Source organism: Pristis pectinata, chromosome 16 (assembly GCF_009764475.1).
Source record: "Pristis pectinata isolate sPriPec2 chromosome 16, sPriPec2.1.pri, whole genome shotgun sequence".
Taxonomy (NCBI): Eukaryota; Metazoa; Chordata; class Chondrichthyes; order Rhinopristiformes; family Pristidae; genus Pristis; species Pristis pectinata.
In genome coordinates, this window is record NC_067420.1 from 25,482,312 (window position 1) to 25,495,717 (window position 13,406).

General features: G+C 42.3%; 1 protein-coding gene across 2 annotated transcripts in view; it reads left to right on the forward strand.

Moving 5' to 3' along the window:
* The window catches only part of LOC127578920 (phosphoprotein associated with glycosphingolipid-enriched microdomains 1-like), a 60,874-nt gene that overhangs the window by 11,221 nt on the left and 36,247 nt on the right, over nt 1-13,406 (forward strand). The window contains exon 1 of one of the 2 annotated variants that reach the window (XM_052031495.1): nt 5,002-5,291. The exons of the other annotated variant lie outside the window; for it this stretch is intronic. The gene's annotated coding sequence lies outside the window, so the exon portion shown is untranslated. Of the gene's footprint in view, nt 1-5,001; nt 5,292-13,406 lie in introns of those variants that run through there. 2 annotated transcript variants of the gene reach the window in all.

Sequence of the window (13,406 nt, forward strand, 5' to 3'; positions counted from 1 at the left end):
TGTAGGTGAATGGTGGAATCTGGGGGGAGTTGTTGGGAATGTGGGGAGAATAAAAAATGGCTTAACGTGTGATTAGTGTGAAATGGACTTGTGGGGGGTGTGGTCAAAGGGCCTGTTACCACACTGGTATGACTCTAAGTGTATGGCCTTCTGGTCTCTAGTTTCTGGCTTCGCACCATTGCATGAATTAGCAAAGGAGGTCATTTAAAAATTCATGCACACGAGGCTTATTTTATCTTTTTAAGTAATAAACCTTAAATCATAATTGACTAATCAGTTGGGATAGAAACTGAAATAATTTGGTTTTACTGGTTGAAAGCTTGATGGTTGGATGACAATCAGTTTCCCTGTGTGTTTTGTGTACAAGGGCTGATTTGATGCCTGTGCCAGACCACAACAAATTCAAACTCTTGCAAAGTCTAACCTGCTGGAGTTGCCCTACAGCTCTGCATTTTGCAATTTTCATGTTCCTTTGTTTGTGTTCTCACTCTATAACTGCCCTCACTTCTTGGCTTTTATGAACTTATTTTCGGATTCCCACACTCTAACTCTCTCCATTAACCCATCAACCAGTGAACTCGATTAAAGCTAATCCCCACAAATTATCCTACCTTATGCTAGCGGAGATATTCCCTTTGTCCTATCCGTCCCTCTGCAACCTCTCTGCAGCATAAAACCAGCTTGTTTTCTCTCGTTTCCAGTTCTGACAAAGGGTCTTCAACCTGAAATACTTCCCATGTTTCTCTTTCCGCAGGTGCCGCCTGACCTGCTGAGTGTTCATAGCATTTTCTATTTCCATTTCAGATTGCCAGCATCTGCAGTGTTTGATTTTCAAATTCCAACACGGTATTGCGACTTTTCAGAACATAATTAAGAGCTTTAGTCCTTTTTCAGTATAGATAGAGCCACAAACACTGGAGAAAGCTTCAAAATCATTTTTATCATAGTGTTGTCCAATAGAAATTGATGATCAGCCAGAGATGTGGCTACAGACATTATTTTAGCCAGATACACTCAGTAGAAACAACCATACATAGATTAGTAAATACTTGGATCTGTACCTGGATCTATATTTTACAGATCTACCACTTTTCAGCTATCATAAAGCAATCAATGATTAAAAATACTAATAAACTCTGCTTTTCCTCTCTAACCTACACAGTCCAAAATTTAAATTTAACATGCATATTGAAATATGAATACTGACTTAGTACCTAATGACTGCATTTTTATTCATTCGGTATGTAATTAGCTGATTCTAGATTGCCAGTCAACCACTTGTGACTTATGGTTAACATATTAGACAACTGTACTTAAGTACATGTTATTTTTTACTCTATCCAGTCTTTAGTAGGGATGCTTACAGGTGATCTGAGCTCTGGAGAACACTGATAGAGTTAAAAATTCAGCCATAGAATTAGGACATTATGGGCAGAAGAATGAAATCTGAGTGGAGCCAGTTTCCACCAAATTTCCTTTCCTTTCCTCAGCTTCCTGAGTAATTTTAACCCAGCACAGGTGGTGTTTCTATCCAGCTGTACATTATGACATCCCTTTTGAAGGCAAGGCAGCTGGTATGTGGAATTTCACTCAGACAGCAGCCAGCATGAAATAGGCCTCCTTGCTGTAGAACTACTGTCTGTAAGTCTGATGATGCCATATTCCAGCTGCAACAATTACTCTGGGGTAATGAGAAAACATCAGAGCAGCAGCTATCGCTTTAAATTCTTATCCTGGGATGCGTGATCCAGTCAGCTGAAGAAAGAAAAGGAATTTTATTTTCCTTACAAGCCCTATACGCCAGCAATGCTACCTATGTCATAGGAACATATTCCTTTCATTCAATAGTGTGGTTTGGGATTTTAAGTTGTAGTCATTTGAATAGCTAGAAGTTCCAACATCATAATATTTGATATCGAGTGATAATCCCAGAATTTATATCCTCTTGCATTTAGTTATTAGCTGATATAAACCTTTAAGGCCAATTTTTCCTATTCCCTGTGGAGAAAAGCAAGACAAAGTCAAGTTAATTTAGGTAACCTTGGTTCTTATAAACTCTAGATGTCAAGTAGTAGGAAGCTGTGGCTCTGTGTAAATAAAAAATATGATGTGCTACATTATATCTCCCATGATAACCTAAACCCTTTTATATACAATTAATTACTTTGAAAAGTAGAAGGTGGAAGGGGAAAGCAAGGTCCTAAACAGTGCAGCATGATGAATGAACAGTCTATTGTGGCTGGAGACCAAGGGAGCTTGTTCCTTCAAATGATGTCAAGAGATCTTTGGTTCCCCAGAAATCACAGAGAGGATTTCAGTTTAGTATGTCAGAAAAACACAGCACCTCTGGCAACACAGAATTCCTTCCATATTGTGTATAGTGTCAGCCTAGATGATTTGCTCAACTCCTCATAAATTTTTGTCTTGAGGTCTGATCGGGAGAACCTGTTATGAACTGAATGGTGTTTTAAAGTTTTTTTTCCACCTTTTCCATAATGTGATTATGTATCATTAGTGTGTGAACACAGGAACGTTATACTCATGAAGGATGCAACTCCTTACATTTGCTCTAGTGGATCTCTGAGCACATTTTGCTGGGAATTTGACGCACATCATTAGGAAATGGATGTAGAATCATACTGATAGAGCTAGGAAGATGATGGGACCGCTCTTTCCTCTTGTTATTGCCTTGATTTTTGATGGGAGAGGGGAAGAAGTGAGACCGAAATAACTGGGCAGGACTTACTCCTTGGTTCCCACCCACTGTGAGTTTGGAATTCGCCTGTGTCACCATCCAGAACAACAGTCTTGTTGATCAAGAGCCTAGGATTTAAAGGGATTGCTGCAGGCAGCACTGAAAATGCTCCAGTTAGCTTGCTTTAATTATTATCTTATTGGAATATAGGCACAATCTTTTGAGGAGGTGCAGCAGGGTTAAAAGGCTGAATGACTTACTCCTGCCACTATTTGTGATTGTGGGACCAGAGGTGAAATAAAGTTTTTGCCACCAAGCTGGGGGATGAGTTGTTCCATTTGTCCACATGGTGCTTCTGATGCCTGCACCATTGTCAGCTGCCGGCACATCTTTGCTCTGAGGCATAAAAAACATTCAAAGAAGGGGAAAGACCTGATCGAATTACCAAAAGTGTATCAGCTAATCCAGAGAAGAAGGCAAGCTGTCCCTCTGAAAGGGCCCTGAAGCAGTGCAGTGTTTTTGATTCTGTCCCTGATGAGAACTTAAACTAAAGGCCATGGGGCCAGAAAACATCTGGGTGAAGTCACTGAAGGTCTTTGCTCCATAATTCACTGTACCTCCATCTGATGTCTATCTAATAGTGTGAACATTTCTCCAGTTATCTGCTGTCCACAAAAAGCAGGGCAGTTTAATATGGCTAATTACTGCCCCTGTCACATTAATCCCAAATGCCAAAGTGTGGGAACCTGTTGTCAACAGTGCTATCAAGCACAAATCATCCACCAGAATAATTTGCTCACCAATGGGTTTTGGTAGGACTGTTCGTGTTCAGCTCTTGTTACAACTTTGGTCCAAACATGGAACTTCAGGGGCAAGATAAAGGTGACAATCCAATGTCTGGAGTCATACCTCACACAAAGGAAGTTGGTTGTGAATCCTGATGTCAATCATTTCAGCTGCAGGAGATCTCCACAGGAGTTCCTTAGGCTCATTAATCTTTACCTGCTCTAATCAATGACACTCTTTCCATCAGCAGAGCAGAATTAAGGATATTTGCTGGACTGATACATTACAAAGAACATTTTTTACCAAACTAGTGCCAGGCAATGATGATTTCCAATTAAAACACCAGTCCTTGACATTCAACAACATAAATATTGTGGTTTCAAGAGCAGTACAGAGTCTGGGTACCTGTGGTGTGTTACTGACTTCCTGACACCAGTAAGCCTTTCCATCATCCACCATGGTGTGATGGAATACTCTCCATTTGCCTGGATGTCTGCAGCTTCAACAATATCCAAAAAAGACAACAACCTCCAGGTCAAAGCAGTGCATGTGATTGGTACCCCATCCACCACTCTAAACATTCACTCCTTCCACCATCAATGCAACATGGCAGTAATGTCTGCATCTGCAATGTACAAGTCCTCCCTAGGTTATGGCAGGTTTCTGATCCTGTGAACTGTTGATAACCTGAACAGTTCGCAAGTCGGAAGTGCAGCCACAAACTGAATTGCAACACGACAGAAGATGCCTGCAATCCCGCACCAGCCGGCAAATCCATCTCACTGGTCTCCTAAATACCTGTTCGTATCTACAGGCTGTACATAAGTCGGGTGTTTGTGAGCTGGGGAGGACCTGTACACTTCAGTTACTTGCCAAGGCTATTTTGTTGGCACTTCCAAACCTGCAAGCCCTACCACTAAACAGGTACAGGGGAACACCTCCAACTGCAGATTCACCTCCAGGTCACACACTATCCTGACTTGGAAATGTATTGCTCTTCCTTCATTGGCTGGATCTAAATCCAGGAACTCCCAATCCAACAGCACCCTGGCAGTACTATCACCAGAAGGACTGCAGTAGGTCAAGAGAGCGGCTCACTGACACTTTCAAGGCCAAACAGACATGAGCAAAAACTGCTGTCCTTGTTGTAACTATTTTTTTAATTACACAGAGGTCCTCATTTTCAATAATCACCAATCACAAAGGAATGATGTTTTCAGATATACTTGGGTGGAAGATTTTGTACACCAAGAGTACTTTCATTTTTTGCTTGCAGCACTAGCATTTCTCAATGTGCAGAGTCTTAAAACAGAGCTGAGACCCTGTGGTTTTCTGAAACCCACCATAATGAACACCTGGAGCAGATTCTGCAAAACAGATGATACAAATCAAAAAGTGCTGCAAAATGCCTTTGCAATAAGTGACATATTAACCTGGTTTAGTTGCCTAACAGGAGCACTCACTCTAAGTATGGTGAAATTTGATGTTCTCGGAATGGACGACAAAGATATGTGCAGAACATCAAGGTTAGAGGATTATTGGTGGACGACTTTCTTGACAAGATGGGAAAGCCCTTTCAATTTACATAGGGCCATCAAGAACTGGAGCTATTGTGTTTCACAAATATCATCAGCCGCAGATAATGTGAAACACAACAGGTCCAGTTTGATTTTTATCCACCAAGTGTAAACAGAGCAAGTGGGGCCTGAAGACAGCATTGGTTACTGATCACTCCATTCACACGGCTCATCCAGACGCTGCCTCCTTGGATTCATCCAGTGATGAGAGGCTTGGCCAACCACTGTTTCAGGTAAAAGATTACTTTTCCGAAGAAAATCAAAGTCTGTTCCATACTCACTGATGGTAATTCTGAAATACACCACACATGCCAAGTCAGCAGATCTTGTAGCTTACCCAGGCCTGAACTGGCCGAGTGTGTAACCCCCTCCCCAGACTGGCCGAGTGTGTAACCCACCCCTCCCCAGACTGGCCGAGTGTGTAACCCACCCCTCCCCAGACTGGCCGAGTGTGTAATCCACCACTCCCCAGACTGGCCGAGTGTGTAACCCACCACTCCCCAGACTGGCCGAGTGTGTAACCCACCACACCCCAGACTGGCCGAGTGTGTAACCCACCACACCCCAGACTGGCCGAGTGTGTAACCCACCCCTCCCCAGACTGGCTGTGTGTAACCCACCCCTCCCCAGACTGGCCGTGTGTAACTCACCCCTCCCCAGACTGGCCAAGTGTGTAACCCCCTCCCCAGACTGGCCGAGTGTGTAACCCACCCCTCCCCAGACTGGCCGAGTGTGTAACCCACCACACCCCAGACTGGCCGTGTGTAACCCACCCCTCCCCAGAATGGCTGAGTGTGTAACCCATCCCTCCCCAGACTGGCTGAGTGTGTAACCCGCCCCTCCCCAGTCTGGCTGAGTATGTAACTCACCCACCATTGGTAAGAGTGTGCACTTGCATAGTGGTTAGGAGCATCCTGAGTAGATTCCTGGTAGCGTAGAGCCAATGCTTGCACAGGGTCAGGGGGTTCAGGCATCGTATTGTTTTTTCCCTGATCATTTGTAACCATCTTATTTTGTGTGTGTGTGTGTGTGTGTGTGTGTGTGTGTGTGCGTGTGTGTGTGTGTACATGCGCACGCATCTCACCCCCTTTACGATTTCCCCCATGTTCGCGATCACCCGTGTGTGTGTGTTCGAGTGTGCATCCGTTCCCATTCATTCTGTTCCCACATTTGTCTTTGTGAATAAATCATTTTTAAAACTCCAAAGACTGTGCCCAGAGTCCTTGGCCTTTGAGACCTCAAAGAACCTTTTCTCACAACAAATGTGTTTGGTGGTAGCATCGCAATAGAGGTGTTGGAAATTACAGATGATCCATTGGCTGTGAAGGTTGGTGGGGTGTAAGGTAAGGACAAGGGAAGCCTCTCCATGTTCTGGACAGGAGAAGTGGGGAGTAGGTGCAGAAGTGTGGAAATAGAACAGATATGGTTAACAGCTCTGTCGACTATAGTCATTTCAGTCACATGTGTCACACTTTTAGATTCAGTTTGTTTCCTCTAACTCTTCAGATTTCCTTGATCGTCTCCTATTTCTACCTACAGAGACCCCCCTCCAGTTAATCGGGACCACTTGTGTCATTCAATCTCTTTTGATCACTTCCTTCCCACCTTCGTTTTGGCTCTTTCCATTCCTGCAACCCCGCACCCCACCCCAACACCACTCCCCTCCTTCCACCTTTCTCTGTAACTAAAAGCTGTTTCATTTCACCAGTTTTGGTGAAAGTTTATTGATCTGAGATGTTAATTCTGCTTCTCTCACCATAGCTGCTACCTGACCTGCTGGGTATCTGCAACACTTTGATTTTTTTTAACATATTTCCAGTATCTGAAGCCTTGCCCTCCACCTCCTGCCACCCCTGCAACTGAAAATCAAAAAACAACAGATGCTATAAATCTGAAACAAAAACAGAAAATGCTGGTAATATTCAGCAGGTCAGGCAGCATCTATGGAAAGAGAACTAGAGTAAATGTTTCAGGACCCTTTGTCAGAACTAGTGAAGATTCTTCAATCTGAAACATTTAACTGCATTTTGACTAATCACAATCCAGGTCACAGGAGTTTCACTTGTGAACATAGGTGTTGCATGCTTCAATGAACAAGTTCTGACGATGACCTTGAACTTAGGCTCCAAACTTGCATAAGCTCTCAACCTCTGAGGTTCTGGAAATCGAGGCAACATGGATTGAGTAGTTTCCCGTTAATTCTGTAGATCTGTTCCACTACAGCAGGAAGCTTGTTGGAGGTAAGGGAAGGTGCAGGATTGCAGCAAAAAAGATTGAAAAGTGTGTTGGGGGAATGATGCAGCCTTGTTTGACACTGGTCAATGCAGAGATGGGCTCTATTGAGGAGCAATTGATTAGGATCAGTGCTTCACAATGGCATGCAAGCTAGGGTAAAATGGAGATGACTTGATGCAGGCAGCCAAATTTGAGGAGAGAGGTGCGCGGTCCATCCTGGTTGATGGAGGCAAATACGTGAGTGAGGTCAACAAATGATTTGAACTATGTCATGGGAAGAGAGTACCTGTCCGGCACAGGAAAAGATTCAGATGTCCTCAGTACTTCCTTGGAAAAATATGCAACATCCTAGGTAATTCCTGGGAATCCCTGACCCATGACCACTCACAATGGAGGAGCACTCACCAAGGCACCAAGAGTCTTGAGTCCATGCAGAAGGAGCCTCGCATAAATGGCAGAAGTTCTCCATCTCCCAAACTACCCACCTGACTCTTCAGGCACCTCCTAGCCCATCTGCAGTTGAGTCTGTCAGCCAAGTCAACTGGTTCACACCAAGTTTTGGATCTTTAAGTTTACAAAGGGTAGAAAGAGGCAGGGTTTCCTCATCCAACAGTTGAATCTGTTTGCCATGTTTTCATGCAATTATAAATCCCTTCCTTTACTATGGTGCTGGAAAAGTGAAGCTTTCTTTTGCTTATCTCCACCAAAGTAACCCCAATACTGAAAACCCACCAACTGTGAGAGGAACAAGAAAGATGAGGTGACAGGAACAACTAATAGACCAGAGAAACGGGTGTAGTGTGGCATCCTGCAGTAGCAGATGAAAAACCACATTGCACTTAGAATGTCTTTTGTATCTTGATGTGCAGGATTTGCAAAAGGAAGCAGACTTCTCTGAATTTGAATTTATATAATATGCCCAAGTTTCAACTTTCATTAATAGGTGTTAACATACCAGCAGAGGTAACACTGGGAGTGGAATCCAGTTTGTACCAGCACTTACTTTTGTTTTCCTTACTTTCTCTTGTGCAGTACAGTGAAATTAACATAACTTAAAAGGAATGATTTTTATCAGAAGAGACAATATGCTTGCAGGTGAACATCTCACGTTGAGAGGATTTCCAGTTATTAACTGGAGTAAGGGTGGAAGCAGTTTACAATTTTACAGTCTCTAATACAACAAGGAAATTTCTCCCCAAACAGATGGAGGAAAATATTATTTTATTGACTGGTTGGTTGTATAATAATCTGTTTCCCGTGTTCTGCATTTCTAACCAAGGTCAAATGCAGTTGAATTGTCTTCAAACCGAAAGTGAGGGAAGGAGGAAAAATCAAAAAGGAGGACCTGTGAGGCAGGAGAGAGTAAAGATCACAATGTTCTTACTTCTCTAGATTTCAGTTGAGCTTCACTTGCAAAGATTATTTCATTACACTTGTCTCTAGCATGTGGATTTTTATCTGGAAGGTATTCGTTCAACAACCTGGAGAAAGAAAAGCCAAATTCACATTTAGGTCAATGACCTTTCATCTGATGATCTGATGACCTGCTGCCTGACCTATTGATTATTTCCAGGATTTTCTGTTTTTATTTCACATTTCCAACATCTGCAGCATTTTTGTTTTGGAATTGTTTTGGACATTCTTGAGCTCAACTGTGTTAACTTTTTTAATGCTTTTAACCATAAAACTTGCAGCCTATTATACACAATGTTAGACCTTTAGGTGAAACCATCCATTCCAATCCTATGTTTCAATGTCATTCCTGTATCAATTAACCCAGAATCAGAATCAGGTTTATTATCATTGACTTACATGACATGAAATTTGTTGTTTTGTGGCAGCTGTACAGTGCAAACACATAAAAATTACTATAAATTACAAAATAAATAAACAGTGCAAAAAAAAGGAATAACAAGGTAGTGTTCATGGGTTCATGGACATTTCAGAAATCTGATGGTGGAGGGGTAGAAGCTGTTCCTAAATTGTTGAGTAAGGATCTTCAGGCTCCTGTACCTCTTCCCCGATGGTAGCACCAAGAAGAGGGCATGTCCCAGATGGTGAGGGTCTTCAGTAATGTATGCCACCTTCTTGAGGCACCGCCTCTTGAAGATGTCCTCGATGGTGGAGAGGGTTGTGCCTGTGATGGAGCTGGCTGAGTCTACAGCCCTCTGCAGCCTCTTGCGTTGCTGTGCATTGGAGCCTCCACACCAGGCTGTGATGCAACCAGTCAGACTGCTCTCCACTGTTCATCTATAGAAATTTGCAAGAGTCTTTGGTGACATATCAATTGTCCTCAAACTCCCAACAAAGTAGAGCTGCTGGCACGCCTTCTTCGATATTGCATCAATGTGTTGGGCCCAAGATAGATCCTCCGAGACGTTGATGCCCAGGAAGTTGAAGCTGCTCACCCTTTCCATCGCTGACCCCTCAACGAGGACTGGTGTGTGTTCTCCAGACTTCCCCTTCCAGAAGTTCACAATCAATTCCTTGGTCTTGCTGCCATTGAGTGCGAGATTGTTGTTGCGACACCACTCAACCAGCCGATCTCAATCCTGTACACCTCCCCATCGCCATTTGAGATTTGACCAACAACACTGGCGCCATCTGCAAATTTATAGATGGCGTTTGAGTTGTGCTTAGCCACACGTCCTGAGTGTAGAGAGTGTAGAGGAACTATAATATTATTGTGAATCTGGTTATACCTTTAGTATTCCAACTGCACAAATACTGAAGCTGTGAGTAGTTTTGCAAGGAGTTTTTAGGTTGTTTTCCATTATGATCATTTCATGTAGTAACTTTTCTCTGACAGAGGAAGTGGTTCTTCAAAGATCACTAGGAAATTAACTCAGTTTTTAAAAGGGCTGCAAAGATACCAAACCACATTCATGCATACCAGGTTTCTGTAGGTATTGCTTATTGTATACTATCAGTAAAATCATCTTGTTTTGCCCAACATTCATGTTTTTGAATATGAAAAAACACACTAGGGAAGAAGGGTTTACACCTGTAGAGAAAACTGTGTTGAATATCAATAACGAGTAGATGGGCGAAAATTTGTAGAATGCTTAAGTATTTGCCTTGTATTAGCCCACAACATGAGCAGAATAAGCAGTCGTATGTCAGTCGAAAGAACTTTATAAGCATTGCCATAACTAGCAAAGGAACAAAATGTTATGGTATTTATACCTTTTGATTCTTGGAATCAGAATATGGTTTAAAACTGTGTTGTAATCTCCAACTTTGATACGTCCTTCTCACCAATGCACTATGAGTCAGTGCAGACAAGCAGCTAAGGGATGATGAAAGCTGAATGTCTGCTAATGATTCTTTGAGTTGCTGTAGTCTAATTAACTACTCATTGTGCTGGAGTACAAACTGTGTCGCGTGTTTGTTAGCACATTGCCTTTTAGTGGAATCACTTAAATATTAAAGTAAATGCAAGTTTAACTGCAGGGCTGAGACATGCTGTGACACAGGGGAAGTGGGTGAGAATAGAGCAGAACAACACAGAGCATAGACACGTTGACCTTTCCTCTGCCCTCCCCTTGTCAACATCCACCCCAGCCCCACCTCAGTTCTGCAGTTGTACATGAATAATAGAATTGTGATAAATCCTGTTCAGATAATGGTTTTAAAAAACACAGGCCTAGAAACCGGATTAATAAAAATACATTTGCACCCAGAGTTTTATGTTTAAATTGACCATAAAAAATGTTTTGTTCACATTTTGGATTTTGTACCTATTTCCACCCATCAAGAAATTGGACTTGTCACTTGTTATAATTCACTAGTGTCACTTCCCAGGTCATTATCAGAATGCACTGTATGTGTTTCTCATTTACCAACAGAAATCAGATCCAAAGGTTGCAACCTATGACTTGTTCACTGATAGTAAACAAAGACTGTAGGACTATATCACACAGAATGTCAGGCACCAAACGTGAATTAAGGGGACTCCTCCAGGGGACTAATTTATTTTCCCTGTCTCCCCCACGTTTCTATCTGCTGTAGGCAGCACTAACAAAAGCTGCAGCATCTGACTAGTTAATACTACAACCTATGGCCCCACCAATCAATGTGGCAACACCTCACTTGGGGAACAGGACCCAATCTTAGCTTGGAAGACCCCATTAACCAAGAGTTCCTTTTGATCTCTTCCCTCATCCTGCTTTTTCTCCTGCCTCCCTTCATTCACCCCCTCTCTGTTTCCTGCCCTTGTTTCGTTCCCCTCACCACTGCCACCATTTTCCCTCATATCTGTGACAAGTTCAGTGTTGACCTGTTTCCCAGTGGGCAGCAAACCAATGAAGTATATTTACGAAGCTCACAGCTGCTCTTTGTGGATGTGCATGTTGGCGTCTCACTCATACTCAGAAACCACAACAATGAACTTCTTTGTTGGTGATATCTAATTTGTCATTATGGAAAAAAATTGTCCATCTAATGCACCAAAGATGGGTTAAGTCCAATTTCACACAGATTAAATTACAGATAGATCTTGATATTGCGCAAAAAAATTTAAGTTTCTCCAACTACACTGAATAAAAATATCGGTGTGCAGAATAGATTCAAACATTTAAACCTGTGAGAAAGTCATGTTACTAGGTGTTATAGTCTGGTAATAATTCAACAATACCATTCTGCATCCAATCCAGTTGTGACGAAGAAATCAAAATCTTCAGATGTCAGTGTTGGTCAGCATCGTGTTGGTCAAAGGTTGGGGATTAGGTATCTAGCCCCTGCTATTATTGATGTGATTAACAATTTAATTTTCCCTGTCCTAAGAATCAATGGTCCCAGTTAAATCTGGGTGACTATCGTGCACTCAAGTGAAGTGAGCACATCTAGGGACTGTGTTTGCATATAATAGTCTGAATTTATATGCAAACCGGCCTGACCACATCTAGAGACTGTGCACCCCTTCAAAGCTGGTGGAAGAGTGAGCTGGCTGGAAGTGGGAACACAATGGACAATATGAGGTCATTGTGGGAGACTGAATGAACTGAAACCCATGGACAGCTACATCATGGAAAGGAAACAGTGTGGGAGTTTGAGGTAGGCAAGGTGTAAACTTTACTTGTGGGTCATAGGGAGTACACTAGGCTCCACCAGGAGAACAAAGAGCGGAAGTACTTGCCTCTGCTGACTTTACTTTATTTGAGTCCTTTTCTGACCAGGTTGAGCTATGACTTAAATACTTGTCAGGCCCTGGTGCTATCATTGGTGAGGTTAATGCCAGGGTGGAAATTGTCCTGTCAGTCATGATGCTGGGGCTTTGAAAGGGCCTTCAGCTCTACACCATATTTTTTTCACTCAGAAGCCAAGCTAGAGCAGACACAACCCCCTCCACTCCTAATGCTCGTTATATTCACATTTCACTTTAATTTGATGTGATTTCTGATGTTGCTAATGTAGTCTGAATTTATATGCAAACTATATTTCTGAATTTATGCTGAGAAATTCACACTGTTTCAGAACTTAACATAACAAGTCATTACTGGGCACCCCCAAAGTATATTTATTAATTACATTTACACTAAACATTAGTAAATACTGGTTTTGTTTTTAAAAATGCCCACCTGCAACTGAGGCTTTTAGATGATGCAATAAATGTTAGTGCTTTGTACCAAGTCCCACTCACCCAGCACTTCCTACTCCTCTGATCTACATTGACTCCGAGCCCAACACAGCCACAGTTTCGTTCAAATCCCTCAATGGGCGTACCCCTCCCTGTCACTGTAACCTTGCTCTACAAGCCTCAAATCTGAGCCCTTCTCTAACTGGTATTTTATCATCCTCCTTTCTTAATTGCTCCAACTTCTAGGTGGCCATGCTTTTCACTGCCTTGACCCTATTCACTGAAATTCCCTCCAAAAATCAGCCTGCCTGCCTCCCCTTCAATCTTTAATATGTTCTGAAATATCTTTATGACCATCTGTCATAACATGGTTTTCTGGGGCTGTTGGCAAATTTTGTTTGATTATGCTCTTGAGAAGTGCCTTGAGGCATCAGCAACATACTAATTCAACTGGTTGTGTTTTGTTGGTGAGCATTTAAGATGAACTTTCTCATTTGGAAGCATTTATAAGAAATATATTATAGCACATTAACTT